The 15708-nt window shown below is 42.1% G+C and overlaps 1 protein-coding gene and 1 long non-coding RNA gene across 11 annotated transcripts in view; one reads left to right on the forward strand and one right to left on the reverse strand.

Annotated features, from left to right (window-relative positions):
• Positions 1-874, reverse strand: part of LOC103348807 (uncharacterized) — a 90779-nt gene extending 89905 nt beyond the window's left edge. For 3 of the 4 annotated variants that reach the window (XR_016231979.1, XR_011387177.2, XR_016231978.1), the window contains exon 1: positions 537-870. This is a non-coding gene — a long non-coding RNA (uncharacterized LOC103348807). Of the gene's footprint in view, positions 1-536 lie in introns of all 4 variants that reach the window. The other variant, XR_517110.5, reaches the window with a different exon arrangement.
• Positions 1-15708, forward strand: part of RFTN2 (raftlin family member 2) — a 68669-nt gene that overhangs the window by 2436 nt on the left and 50525 nt on the right. The window lies entirely within an intron of this gene.

Genomic DNA, 15708 nt, shown 5'->3' on the forward strand with positions numbered 1-15708 from the left:
TTCATATGAATTTTTTTCTGTACTTAAAAATCACCATTTGAGAACATATTGTAACATGATGCTTTGTTCACTTCATTAATTTTCTATTTAAATTTTTCAAGACCAGCGTCTATAAGTCCATTGGACAGACATACCCTCCTTAACTGGAAACTTCTCTAAAAGTATTCTTAAAAATTTAGGCCAGAGCCATTTTGTTCTGCTCTTTAAATTTTGCTGCACAGCCTGCCACAGGATCACAGAGCTTAAACTAACTTGAAAAGTTTTTCTGATTCATTTCCTTCCAACAATGTTAACATCTTAAGCAAATCTGCACAAATGCAGTCACCCTTGAATCAGGAACATCTACAGCTTTATTCAAAAAGTCATTTTGGCTTTATTATCAGAAGCCCTTTCTTCTTCTAAGAAGGGAGCATGATCTTCACCATCCACTCCAGGTGTTTGGAAGAAGTAATATAGTACTCCACGACAAAGTGTTAAGCATGGGCAGAATGTGCAAATATTAACACCGAAAGCAGGCACATATTTCAAAATTGTACCTGGCTCCTATTTGGTACAGGCACCTAATCTCCTCAGGCCTCATTTCTCTCCAATTCTTCCACGGATTTTGGTTTTCAATTTTGGTTGTTTGTGTCCTTGCCTTTGCTTCAGAAGCCAAGAGTCAGTGTCAGCCCAGCTCCTTCCAGATCCACCGTTTCCTGCCCTGCTTCTCTTGTCTTTGACCTCCACCTGTCACTCCAGTGTATAGAGGAGGGAAGCAAAACTGGGTGGAATGAGGCCAGCTTCTGTTTGGCACTGATAGTTCTGTCCTGGGATTGTTGGAAGGAGTGTTGAACAGTGGTACCTCCTGTCTCTCAGAGGCCACCATGGAATGAGCAACCTTGGGGGAAACAAATGGACTGGTGACAGCTGTGTGTGCTCATGAAAGCCTGTCTCTTATATTCTTTTCCTTCGTTTTTTCCAAACAGAGGCCATGGAACAGAGAGTAAAGTACCAATAGTGCAGTAGGAGGAGACCCTTTGAAATATCCCTGTGCCCTGTGTTATGGTGTTTATAATTATTTCTACTCGATTCTTTCTGTCTATCCCCTACTAACCCCCACCTCAGAATTTTACAAGAATATCTCAAATAATGTTAAATGAAATCTCCATGGCAGCATACTTATTTTAGGAGAATGAAATGTTATTTTTATCTCAATGCAAAGTTATCCCCTTTATTGCAAATAAACTCACTTGTCACCTTCCACTCTACCTTTACCTTCAAAGCTTCACTCAGAAAACAAAACGGCTTATACTTCCCAGTCTCTCCTTCTCTCCTCTCTCACTCCACACCCTCCAACCATACCTTCCAGCCTTCCCCATATTATGTTTTCTTGTGATCTTTACGTATCCACAGGAGAATCATTAAGCATTGAGCTCTGGAGTCTGTCATAGTAACTGGGTCCTGAACATACGCTCTGTCACTAGTTGTGGCAAGTTGATCAACTTTTCCGTATCTCAATGTCCTCATCTGTAGAATGGGGATTCTAATGGTGCTTACTCACAGAGTTGATTTAAGGCTCAGAGGAGATAATGGAAAACAATCTATTCAAAAAGGTATTTTTGAACTGATAAAACTGATAAAACTTAACTATTATTACCCTTCTTTGGAAAAAACCCTTTTTCTCCATAGCAGGAGACAATTTGAGTCTCTTCCCACCTTTCAACCTAGCTTCTGCAGGAAGCTTTTTGACCAACCTGTTGGGGTCATTAAAATAATGCCTACATTTCCCTTCTGGTATATGACTGATTGTTGACTGAATATATTCGTGTTCACTTTAAGAATTCACATATGCTTTTCTTATCCTAGCCATAAAATTATTCATTTTTGCAACTATAATTTCACAAATATGCATTTTCTTTTAACTGACACATAAAAATTGTACTTATTTATGAAATGCTTTGTGGTAACGTTATACATGTATATATTGTATAATGTTCAAATCAGGATAACCATATCTATCTCCTCAAACATTTCTCATTTCTCTATGCTAAAAAGCAATCAAAATGTTTTCTTCCAGATTTTCTTTTTTTTTTTTTTAATTTAACAGGCAGAGTTAGAGAGAGAGAGAGAGAGAGGTCTTCCTCTTCTGTTGGTTCACTCCCCAAATGGCCGCTACGGCCGACTCTGCAACGATCCGAAGCCAGGAGCCAGGTGCTTCTTCCTGGTCTCCCATGTGGGTGCAGGGTCCCAAGCACTTGGGCCATCCTCCACTGCCTTCCCGGGCCACAGCAGAGAGCTGGACTGGAAGAGGAGCAACCAGGACTAGAATCCAGGGCCCATATGGGATGCTGGCCCCACAAGTGGACGATTAACCAAGTGAGCCTCGGTGCCGGCCCCAAGCTTTTCTTGAAAGATACATAGTTATCTACAGTCACTGTACTGTGCAACAGAACTTTTTTCTCCTAACTATAACTTAGTACCCATTGAGGCACCTGTATCTCTTTCCCTTCTATTCTCCCCAGCCTCTTGAAACGACTATTCTACTCTCAACTTCTATGAAATAAACTGCTTTTGATTTCATGTATGAGTGAGACCATGCAGTATTTGTCTTTCTGTGCCTCCTTATTTCACTTAACATAATGACTTCCAGTTCTATCCATGTTGTCAAAAAGGACAGGACTTCATCCTTTTTAAGGCTGAATAGTAATCCAGTGTGTGTATGTGTGTTTGTGTGTGTGTGTGTATAAATATATGTTGTTTAATAGACACTTAGGTTATTTCCTTTTTTTTTTTTTTTTTTTTTTTTTGACAGGCAGAGTTAGACAGTGAGAGAGAGAGAGAAAGGTCTTCCTTCCATTGGTTCACTCCCCAAATGGCTGCTACGGCCGGTGCACCGTACCGATCAGAAGCCAGGAGCCAGGTACTTCCTCCTGGTCTTCCATGTGGGTGCAGGGCCCAAGGACCTGGGCCATCCTCCACTGCACTGCCTGGCCACAGCAGAGAGCTGGACTGGAAGAGGAGCAACTGGGACAGAATCTGGCGCCCCAACCGGGATTAGAACCCCTGGTGCTGGCGCCGCAGGCGGAGGATTAGCCTAGTGAGCCGCGGCACAGGCTCCATTTCTTGGCTATTGTGAATTGTGCTTCAAAAACATGGAAGTGCAGATGTCTCCTCCACAGATTTCATTTTTTCATTTCCTTTGGAGATATATATATATATATATATATATATATATATATATATATCCAGTACTGGGATTGATGAATCATAAGGTAGTTCTATTTTTAATTTTTTAGGAACTTAGAGGATTCTTACAGCATATTCATATACATGTGTTTATGAGAGTGTGTTATGTGAGTATGTTATTATTAAAATTTTCCAATGAAAATGTGTGTGTGTGGCCTAGTGGTTGGGACACCTGCATCCCATATCCATGTGCCTGGGTTTGAATCCCAGCTCTATTCCCAATTCTAGCTTTTGGCTGACGTGTGTTTGGATTGAAGTCCTAGCTCCCCCAGCTTCTGCCTCCTCAAATCCTGGCCATAGGTATTTGGGGAGTGAGCCAGCACATGGGGCAATGTTCACTTCCTCCCTTGTTCTCTCAACATAAAATTAAATTAACTTTAAATGACTCAAAGGGGTACTTTACTTCCTAGTACAATCCCAGAAACAATCTGAAGAATGGCCTGAAGGCTTTAAAGCATTTATAGCTTTATGAGTAAAATGAGCTTCTATAGTACTAAAACTAACAGAAGGATGAACAGTAGTATCTTCCTTATTTAAATATCTAGTAGAATTCTGTGAAGTGCATTGAGTAAAATTTTGCTCACCTCTAGTTTTCTTCATTATTGTTAGAAAAAGAAACTATCATCTTTATCATCACCTCTAATAGAAATAAATACATGTTATGCACATTTTCTGTAGAAGGTACTGATTAGCACTGAAAATACAAAGGGAAATAAGAGTTTCTGCTCTCAAATGTCTTATATTCTACTTAGTCAAACTAAACAAGATACCGTCTTTGTGCATGCTGTATCTAGCATTGTGTTCTATAAATAGCAATGGTCAATGCATTTTGTTGAATGAATGAAGGCATAAAATTACAATATAAGGTACATGGAGAGAAAATGGTGTGATATAAGAAGTGTCATGGCCAGCGCTGCGGCTCACTAGGCTAATCCTCCGCCTAGCGGCGCCGGCACACCGGGTTCTAGTCCCGGTCGGGGCGCCAGATTCTGTCCCAGTTGCCCCTCTTCCAGGCCAGCTCTCTGCTGTGGCCAGGGAGTACAGTGGAGGATGGCCCAAGTCCTTGGGCCCTGCACCCCATGGGAGACCAGGAGGAAGCACCTGGCTCCTGCCATCGGATCAGCGCGGTGCGCCAGCCGCAGCATGCCAGCCGTGGCAGCCATTGGAGGGTGAACCAACAGCAAAGGAAGACCTTTCTCTCTGTCTCTCTCTCTCTCACTGTCCACTCTGCCTGTCAAAAAAAAAAAAAAAGTTGTCATAAAAGAAATCAATTTTGAGTAGGATCAGTGGGAAGTTGAGCTAAAACTTCAGCTGACCCTTGAAGACAAAATAGGACTTAGATAAAAAAAAAAAAAAAAAAAGATTGAAAGTCTTGAAAGAACATGAAAGGCATGTTCAAGGACTAGTGAGAAAAGCAATTAAATGAAGGTTTTGTAATTGAATAGCAGAAAATAAGGTTGGCTCTAAATGGAATTATGAAAGGTTCTGACTTAACTAAAAAGTTAAGACTCAATTTGTGGAAACTAAATAACTATAAAGACTTTTTGAAGAAGTAGATGCTAGGTGCAGAGAAGTGTTTTAAGATTGATGTAGGATTGCAATGGCAAAAGATGTAGTCAAGGATAAAAGTTTAAAGACTGCTTGTAGTAGGCCAGTGCCATGGCTCAATAGGCTAATCCTCCGCCTGCGGCGTCAGCACACCGGGTTCTAGTCCCGGTTGGGGCGCCAGATTCTGTCCCGGTTGCCCCTCTTCCAAGCCAGCTCTCTGCTGTGGCCCGGGGGGTGCAGTGGAGGATGGCCCAAGTGCTTGGGTCCTGTACCTGCATGGGAGACCAGTAGGAAGTGCCTGGCTCCTGGCTTCGGATCGGCGTAGTGCTTCCGCCGCAGCAGCCATTAGAGGGTGAACCAACGGTAAAAGGAAGACCTTTCTCTCTGTCTCTCTCTTTCACTGTCCACTCTGCCTGTCAAAAAAAAATTAAAAAAAAAAAAAGACTGCTTGTAGTGGTCACAATTAATGATAAGAAGAACCTGCAGACAAGAGGAAGAAATAAGGATGGAATGCAAGAAAGAGGTAGACGCTGTTTAGGAGGAACTTAGCTTGTGACTAGCTGGATGTGAAGGACCGAAAGAACGAGGAATCCAGGATGACTTCCTAGTTCTGAGCCTGAGGAACTGTGAAAACGATGATGTCTCTTGTAAAAGGAGGGCCAGCCCAATGGCAACTGGGGTCTGGTCAAAGTACAGTTCCAGTGCAGGCATGTTGTATTTTTTTAAAGATTTTATTTATTTATTTGAAAGGCAGAGTTACATACAATGAGAGGGAGAGACAGAGAGCAAGGTTTTCCATCCACTGGTTCACTCCCCAAATGGCCTCAACAGTCGGAGCTGCACTGATCCAAAGCCAGGAGCCAGGAGCTTCTTCCAGGTCTCCCACATGGGTACAGGGACCCAAGCACCTAGGGCCCTTTTTAGGGTGAGGGGACCAGACAGGAGACCAAGGGAACAGGCTCAAGGCCAAGGGGACTGTAAAACTCTCCATGGCCGCTCTAATTTCTTGCTCAAATCAATGTTCAACTTCTTAGGTTCTATATTTTTAAGGATTTATTTATTGTTTATTTGAAAGGTAGAATTAGAGGAAGAGAGATGGAGACTATTGCTTTCCCAGGCTTAAATAGAGAGCTAGATTGGAAGAGGAGAAGCTGGGACTAGAACTGGCATCCATATGGGATGCCAGCACCACAGGTGGAGGCTTAACCCACTGCGCCACAGCACCAGACCCAGGCATGTTGTATTGAAGGTGGTAGTGGAACTCACTGATAGAACCAGTTACAGATGCACGACTGAAGAAGGTGGTTTCGAGAGAGAATTTCAATAGATAAGTTATTTAAGAAAGGAAATATGGACAGCATACAAGTAACTTAGGCTGAGTTGTTGGGCAAAACCATAATAAAGACAGTTCAAAAATGAAAGAGACTGAAAATAATCAGAAAAACACAGGAAAGAGGAAGGTTTCAAAAAGCCAGAAGTAGTCAATAATTTTAAATGCTAAAGAACTTTCAGGGCCAGCGCTGTGGCATGGACTATAAAGCTGCCACCTGCAGTGCCAGCATCCCATATGGGCAACGGTTCAAATCCTGGATGCTCCATTTCTGACCCAGGTCCCTGCTGATGCGGCTGGGAAAGCAGAAGATGGTCCAAGTCCTTGGGCCACTGCACCCACGTGACAGACTGGGAAGAAGTTCCTGGCTCCTGGCTTCAGATCAGCCCAGCTCTGGATGTTGCTGATATTTGGGGAGTGAGCCAGCAGATGGAAGATCCCTCTCTCTGCCTCTGCCTCTCTGTAACTCTGCCTTTCAAATAAATAAATTAATTTTTTTAAGAAATTTCAAGAAGAATAAAGATGCAGCGCTGCAGACAGTACACCCAAATATCAAAAAATCAGAAATGAAGATTTTTTTAAAAGAAGGATAAAAATGAGGGTTCTGATAAATTTTATTTGTCTATCTCAATCTAAAAAATTATTGGGCATTGCCCCAAGCGGTCAAAGAATTTTTCAAATGTAACATACTACATAAAAAGAAACTAATATTAAAAATAAATAAATCTACTCAAGCATCCATGCAATTTGTCATAAAAAGATATGAGTCCTACTATGTTTGAAATAGTGAGATATTTTGATTAAGAAAATACGATCTCACAAATCCAGACTGTTGCAGGAAAGATTCTATTCTGTGTGGAAGTAGAGAAAGAAATCTCTAATAATAGCATACAGCTGACCCACTTAAAAAAATTCTTAATGATGGGAGATAACTCAAATGCATTTCTATCTGCTGTCTACATTATATTATTTTTTCTTCTCTATTTTTTATATCTGTGGACATTCATTCAATTTTTGAATGAATAGTTACTGAGCTCCACGCTAAGAGCAAGGATACAAGATAAAGCCTAGTCCCTGCTCTCTCAGATCTCTGTGGAAGATACTGATTAGCACTGAAATACAAGCAGCCCAGTGAACATCCTACTAAGGGAAACCGATGAGCAAACATGCAGTACAAAAAAAAGTGCAGTACAAATGCGTACTCACTCCACTGTGATACAGCCTGTGATAGAGTAACAAGGGTCATAGATGCAGAAAGAAAAGCACCTCCACCTGGATTGGTAGATACAGAAAGCCTTCTTAGAAGACATGCCCCTCATTTGGGATGTTAAGAGTGAGTGTGATTTAAAAAAAATTGTATTCTGAATATATAAAATACAACCAGAGATCAATAAGAAAAAGACAATTTAATGAAAAATAGACAAGTAACTTGGACAAGGAGTTCACAATATGGGAAATCCAAGTGACCAACAGACATATGAAACTGTGTTCAACCTTGTTAGTAATCAGGAAAGTGCATGTTAAAACCTTAGTAAGACACTAGTCCAAATCATCTAAAGTGGCAAAAGTTTAAAAACACTACAATACCAGACACTGCAAAATTGTTATAACCATTTGGAGGGGGGATAGTTTGGCATTATCTACTTAGCTGAAGATATAACCAACAAGTGTGTACACATGTAAATCATGAGTTACAGGTAACAATGTTCACAGACATTTTAGACCAAAAGTGTGCACAATGCAGAACTCTAAGAATGAGAGAACAGAAAAATAGATTGTGGTATACCCAAACAATGAAACTCTATATTGCAGAAGTCAGCAAACTTTTTTTGCGAAGGGCCAAATAGTAAGTAGTTTAGGATCTGCAAGCCTTGTGGTCTTAAGCACAACAACACAGCTCTGCCCCTGTAATGCTAAAGCAACCATAGACAATACATATAAAAATAGGCCATAAGTTCCAACCCTTACTATACCACAGTGAAAATGGAAGAACTACAACTACACAAGCTACGAAAGATGGATCTCATAAGCACAATGTCGGGTGAAGACAGACATAAAAATATATACTGTTTAATTGTCTTTATATAAAGGTCAAAAAAAATTGCAAACTGAACTATGTATAGTGTTTGAGGCTGAATCCTTGAATAGTAAACCAAGAAGAGTGAGGAAGTGATTTCCATTAAAGTCAAATAAGTACAAAGGGGAAGTGAGTAGATTGTGGTTGGAACAGATGAAATGAGAGAGGCTTTGGCAGGGCTGGCCATTTTCTAGTTTTTGAATGGATAATGGTTACCCAAGTGTTGGGAGTTTTAAATATTTTGTATTTTTTTCTTTTGTATATTGCATTTCTGTATACCCTGCCCCAAGAAATGCTGAAAGGAAAGACTGAGTAAGAAGTGAGTGATGGCCGGCGCCGCAGCTCACTAGGCTAATCCTCCGCCTGCGGCCCCGACACACCAGGTTCTAGTCTCAGTCTGGGCGCCGGATTCTGTCCCGGTCGCCCCTCTTCCAGTCCAGCCCTCTGCTGTGGCCCAGGAGTGCAGTGGAGGATGGCCCAAGTGCTTGGGCCCTGCACCCACATGGGAGACCAGGAGGAAGCACCTGGCTCCTGGAGCTTCGGATCAGTGCGGTGCGCCAGCTGCAGTGCGGCGGCCATTGGAGGGTGAACCAACGGCAAAGGAAGACCTTTCTCCCTGTCTCTCTCTCTCATTGTCCACTCTGCCTGTCAAAAAAAAAAAATGAGTGATGCTTAGGCAAACAAGACTGAAAGACAAGATTCATAAGGACTCAGAAGTGAGAGAAAATCCTGTGATCAGTCTGGAAACCATGAATAAAGCAGAATAGGTGGAATGTGGCAAATGAAGGAGATGCAGTGAACCATAAGGCTGCAGGAGTTTGAAATGGCCATGATTTGATCTTTCGTGTATCTGCCTATAATAACGAACTACACAAAGGGTGTTCAAGAAGTTCATGTATATGCATAATACAGGAAAACTATGCATGGATGAAATATTTTTGTTCCAGAATGAACTTTTAATTCTATTTTCTGTTAAATCTTAAGCATTTGACTAATGTATACTTGTAGACTCATATAGGGTACCATGTACTATTTCAACATATGTGTACAACATAAACTGATCAAATCAGACAATTGGCATTTCCAGGTCATTATGTTTTCTTTAGTTTGAAGCCTTCAGCTCCTCCTCCCCAGGTTGTGATGCAATATGTAACACATGATTGTGAGCTACAGTCACCCCACTATGCTATAGCATCTGTTATTTCTGGTGCTCTTTATCCAATCATCTACTTCCGGTACCCTTTACCAGTCTCCCTCCACTCCCTTCCCCCATCCTTTCCAGCCTGTAGTAATCACTATTCTAAGCTCAGATTGACTTTTTTTTTTTTTTTTTTTGACAGGCAGAGTGGACAGTGAGAGAGAGAGACAGAGAGAAAGATCTTCCTTTGCCGTTGGTTCACCCTCCAATGGCCCCCGCAGCCGGCGCGCTGCAGCTGGCGCACCGCGCTGATCTGATGGCAGGAGCCAGGTGCTTCTCCTGGTCTCCCATGGGGTGCAGGGTCCAAGTACTTGGGCCATCCTCCACTGCACTCCCGGGCCACAGCAGAGAGCTGGCCTGGAAGAGGGGCAACTGGGACAGAATCTGGCGCCCCGACCGGGACTAGAACCGGGTGTGCCGGCGCCACAAGGCGGAGGATTAGCCTGGTGAGCCACGGCGCCGGCCTCAGATTGACTTTTTAAACTTCCATATGTGAGGGAGAACATACCATATTTTCCTTTCTGTGTCTGACTTATTTTATTTAACATAATGACCTCCACTTCCTTCCATTTTCCTGCACAGGTCAGGATTTCATTTTTTATAGCTGAATAATATTCTGTTCTGAATATTCTGAATAATATTCTGTATAAATGTCATATTTGATTTATTGTTCATCCATCAGTGGACACCTAGGTTGATTCAGTATTTCTTGGGGCAGGATATACAGAAATGCAACAAACAACAGAAAAAAAAACCACAAAATATATTTAAAACTCCCAAAACTTGAATAATGCATTATCCATTGACTATTGTGAATACTACTGCAGTGAACATGGAAGTGTGAGTATCTCTCAAATGCTGACTTCATCTCTTTCAGACATATATTCAGAAGTGGAATAGCTGGGTCATATGGTAAATCTGTTTTTAGCTTTTTGAGCAATCTCCACACTATTCTCTATAATGACTATACCAATTTGCATTCTACTAGCAGTGTATAAGGATTCCCTTTCTCCCACACCTTTCTAGTATTTGTTACCTTTTTGTCTTTTTGATAATAGCCATTTTTTACTGGAATGAGGTGATACTTTATTGAGGTTTTGGTTTTCATTTCCATGATGGCTAATGATATTGAGAATGTTTTCATATATTTATCAGCTATTTCCATTTTTTCTGGTGAGAATTATTCAGGTCTATGCATATCCTTTGCCCACTTCTTAACTGGAATTTTGTTGTTGTTGAATTTTTTAATTCCTTGTATATTCTGGATATTAACCTTTGTCAGATGCATAATTTGCAACTATTTTGTCCCATTCTATTGGTTGTCTCTTCATTCTGTTGACTATTTTGCTTTAAAGAAGCTTCGTTGTTTGATCTAATCCCATTTATCTAGTTTTGTTTTCGTGCCTATGTTTTCACGATCTTATTCAAAAAATTATTGCCTATGCCAGTATCTTGAAGTGTTTCCCCTGTTTTTCTTCTAGTAGTTTCATAGTTTCAGGCCTTACTTTTAGGTTTTTTTATATGTTTTGAGTTGATTTTTACAAAGTGGGAGAGGTTGGCAGGCAAGGTTCAGTCTTCTACATATGGTGATCCAGTCTTCCAAAACCATCTATTAAAAAGATTGTCCTGGCTGGCAGCACGGCTCACTTGGCTAATCCTCCGCCTGTGGCGCCAGCACCCCAGGTTCTAGTCCTGGTTGGGGCGCCGGATTCTGTCCTGGTTGCTCCTCTTCCAGTCCAGCTCTCTGCTGTGGCCTGGGAAGGCAGTGGAGGATGGCCCAAGTGCTTGGGCTCTGCACCTGCATGGGAGACCAGGAGGAAGCATCTGGCTCCTGGCTTCGGATCGGCGCAGCACACCAGCCGTAGTGGCCATTTGCAGGGGTGAACCAACGGAAGGAAGACCTTTCTCTCTGTCTCTCTCTTTCTCACTGTCCACTCTGCCTGTCAAAAAAGAAAAAAATTAGTAAAACTACTTGTTAGTGTTTGCAAAGTGGATTTGCACATTTGAGGAAATGATGTTTCATAAGTGTTTCGGAAATACATACCAATCCTCAGAGGTAAATTAGCAGGAAAAAAACATATGTATGTCTTGGATTATTTTCATAGTTAGCATAATCAAAGAAAAACTTTTTAGGATTGAACAGGTTTTTAATTTGATACTGGGAAGTGATTTTTCCTTTTTTTTTTTTTTTTTTTTTTTGACAGGCAGAATGGACAGTGAGAGAGAGAGACAGAAAGAAAGGTCTTCCTTTGCCGTTGGTTCACCCTCCAATGGCCGCCGCGGCCGGCGCGCTGCAACCAGCACACCATGCCGATCCGATGGCAGGAGCCAGGTACTTATCCTGGTCTCCCATGGGGTGCAGGGCCCAAGGACTTGGGCCATCCTCCACTGCCTTCCCAGGCCACAGCAGAGAGCTGGCCGGGAAGAGGGGCAACCGGGAAAGAATCCGGTGTCCCGACCGGGACTAGAACCTGGTGTGCCGGCGCCGCTAGGTGGAGGATTAGCCTATTGAGCTGCGGCGCCGGCCTGATTTTTCCATTTTTAAAAGTTGATATTTGCCTAGGAAGCTTTTAAGCAAAGGAAACTTTTTAAAAAGCTTATGGATATTTTATTTAGAAAGTATAAGAATAAAAGAAAAAATGTTGCTTAACTTTCAGCATGTTTTAATGTTTGTAATAAAAAATCACTTTGTATAATTTTCAAAGTAATAGCAAAATGCCTAGTTTCAGATCTTCACAATAGCCTTGTAAGATATAATTAAGTTTTTACAAATCATGGTGCATCAGTTTAACAGTAACCAGCCACACCCATTAAAGTTGTAAACAACACCATTTGTTCCTTCTCCCAAAGAACTGAGAGAGAACTGCTGGTGGCTGGGGAGCTGAGAAGAGCGAGAAGGTTTGCAGCTGCTGCCAACCGCCTGTGCTGTTCCAATTCTAGCCAAAACAACCACCACCTCCCCTTAATTTCCTGTGCTGAAAAAGTAATACAGTCTCTGATGTTGCTGTCCCAGTGGCAGGACGTCAAATCAAAGGCTTGGCCTCAACCCCTGAGACTGTCGTGGAGACAGATCTATTCACTGTGGTGAGCACTGATGACAATTCCTCACGCTGCGTGTTCAGCTCTCCCCTTCCTCACAGCTCCAAGCTGAAGCAGGTTTGAATGCCGAACGAACTCCTAACAGCCTTCCAGTCTCGTTTCAGTAGCTTAAGACATCATTAAAATTCAGAGGAATTACATGAAAGGAAGTTCTCAACAAAATGCCCACATTTGATGTCCCTCTTCTTGCTCCTAGGTTTACTTTTCCTGAATGGAAATTTATAGCAAGTCCCAGTGTCTTTTGTTTCTAGCAGTGTCCCAGTAAGGAGGACAACTTGTTAACAGAGGGGATCTCAGCCTTCCGCCACCATCATCCTCCTATCCCTACTAATGAGGAAAAACTGGGTCACTTTTTGCTGTGTCCTAGCAGGCAGAACCCTATCTACAAAGGCCTATGTGGCCTGGCCTAGACCTGAGCAAGCTCTAGTCTGTAGACTCCTGGGGTGACTCAAAGCAGAAGTCATAAACCAATGAGGCATGGGCCATACTCAGCCCTCAGACAAATCTCACTTGGGGTGTAAGAGTTAAAATATTTAAATTAATTGTCACTTTTTAAAAAGATGGAAGATGTTATGTAAGAATCTGGATGTGAGGGGTTTTCTTAAAAATTAGAGGTTTCACTGACACTATGCAGCACTAAGCAAGGCTGCTGCACTCTGGATGAGACTTCCAGTATTGCTAGGCTCCCGCAGCCTCCTCCACACATCTTCATCCTGTGTTTCATCAGCCTACTACCTATAGGCATTTGAGTTAGGGGGAGATCTGTTCTAAATAGGAGTTATGGAGATCAGATCGAGGGTGTGACTTACAGACCCCTAGTCTTGAGTTCTGCAAGTTGGGAGTCAGGCCATGTTGTCAGGAAAATTGCAAATCCCTAAAACGATCTTTTTCCTGGAGTTTTCTTTTTTCTTTTTCTTTTTTTCAATTCAAACAGACAGAGACAGAGATAGATCTCCCATCTGTTGATTCACTCTCCAAATGCCCACAAAATGTGGGACTTGACCAGGGTGAACTCAGGAGCAAGAAATTCAATCCATGTCTCCCACGTGGGTGGTAGGGACCCAACTATTTGGGCCATCACTGGCTATCTGTATGGTACACATGGGCAGGAAGCTGAAAGTGGGAGCTGAGCCAAGATTCTAACCCAGGTGCTCCAATATGGGATGTGGGATTCCCAAGCAGCATGTTAACCATCACACCAAATGCCCACCTCATTTTTCCTGGAGATTTTTATCTCTAAGGACAATTTCATTGGGAACCATCTTCTCAAAGCAGAACCACATTGCTGTTGCTCGAGTGGTTACTTTATAGAAGACTCAGTTTTACAGTTATTGTCACAGCATCTCTGTGAAGTTAATATTATTATTTTTCCCTGTAACAGAGAGGTAAATTCACTTGTTATAGATCAGGTGTAAATGACATAATCAGGGTTTAAATGTAGGTGATTCACTTTCTAACACTCAAAGAGAACAGTGCACTGCCTCTCTTCCTGCAAGGAAGGAGGACTTTTTGTTAACAAAGCAACCGATAGTTGTATGGAACTTTCTCTTTTTTGAATATTTATTTATTTATCTAAGGCGTAGAATTAGAGAGAGAGTGAGTCTTCCATCCACTGGTTCACTCCCCAAATGGCCTCAATGGCCAGAGCTGGGCCGATCCAAAACCAGGAGCCAGGAGCTTCTTCAGGTCTTCCATGTGGGTGCACATGCTTGGGCCATCTTCCACTGCTATCCCAGGCCATAAGCAGAGAGCTGGATCAGAAGAGGCATAGCCAGGACACAAACAGGCGCTCATATGGGATGCCGACATTGCAGAGGCTTAGCCTACTACACCACAGCACTGGCCCCATATGGCACTTTCTATATGCCAGATAGTTTCTAGGGACAAATATTAATTTTTTTTTTTTGACAGGCAGAGTTAGACAGTGAGAGAGAGAGAGACAGAGAAAGGTCTTCCTTCCGTTGGTTCACCCCTCAAATGGCCACTACAGCCGGTGCACTGCGCCGATCCGAAGCCAGGAGCCAGGTGCTTCCTCCTGGTCTCCCATGCGGCATTTGGGCCATCCTCCACTGCCTTCCCGGGCCACAGCAGAGAGCTGGCCTGGAAGAGGGGCAACCGGGACTAGAACCCGGGGTGCTGGCTTCACAGGCGGAGGATTAGCCAAGGGAGCTGCGGCACTGGCCAGGGCAAATATTATTTTACTTACTCCTCCTAACAACCACAGAAGGTAGATTCTCTGATTATTCTTATTTTGCAGAAGAGGAAACTGAGACACATAGAAGGGAAGTGACTTACCAGGCTTGTAAGTGACAGAGCTGGGATTTGAATCCAGGAAGTCTGATCCTAGAGTCTGTGCCCTAAATCACTGCTGCATGAACAGCCTGGAGCTCTGTTCACTGAATATGCTAATGTCACATCCAATTTGTCCTTCAGTTGGCCCTTTAAGTACTTTAAGATATTTACCATTATAATTGTTATCTGTATCCTGGATGCTAAGTATTTGTCAAAAGACACAGCTCTCCGTAGGTAGGAGAACATGCACACTTAAAACAGTTGAGTAATTAACATAAAGCAGTAGTCCCAGGATGAATATGATGTTTGCATGAATTTAGGTTAATGTATGTATTGATGTACAACATTTTTCCTCCATTTATATCTTTTCTGGATTCCTCAGTGTAGTTCTTCCTGAAAATCCCGTGTGTGTGTGTGTTTGTATGTATGTATGCTTCTTTTATAAACCTTCTGTTGCACTGAGATCCAAGACAATAAGCTTACTTTATTTAGTTGTGGATTAGACCAGAAGAGCTGGGTTTATTCCATTGTTTATCAGATATATATTTTCTACCTGACAAGGACCTTTTTCAGCCACAATTTTTTTCTATTATAGCAACCTCCTTGGTGATTAGTTTTAACATGTTACATAACTCTGCCTCTGAACACTATGTTCAGAAACAGCAGAGGGGGGATGATTTCATTATCATTATTAATTTGTGCTAGTGGTATGTGTTAAAGCCCTGTTAAGTGGTCCCAGCCTAATCTTTTTAGAGTTCTTTTATCTAATTCTTCAATCCTGTCTGGTGTCATCTGTCCTTTTTGTTATTATCATTGTGTCCTTGCTGTATCTAATCCAATGACCTGGCATTGAACACAAGATGCTCTTAGGTTATATACACAGACATGGAATTAAATAATACTGGATCTCATAGAAAGATGTGACTTTTCAATTCCTTT

This window comes from Oryctolagus cuniculus, chromosome 3 (genome assembly GCF_051225735.1).
Source record: "Oryctolagus cuniculus isolate XC-2025 breed Fujian yellow rabbit chromosome 3, ASM5122573v1, whole genome shotgun sequence".
NCBI lineage: Eukaryota > Metazoa > Chordata > Mammalia > Lagomorpha > Leporidae > Oryctolagus > Oryctolagus cuniculus.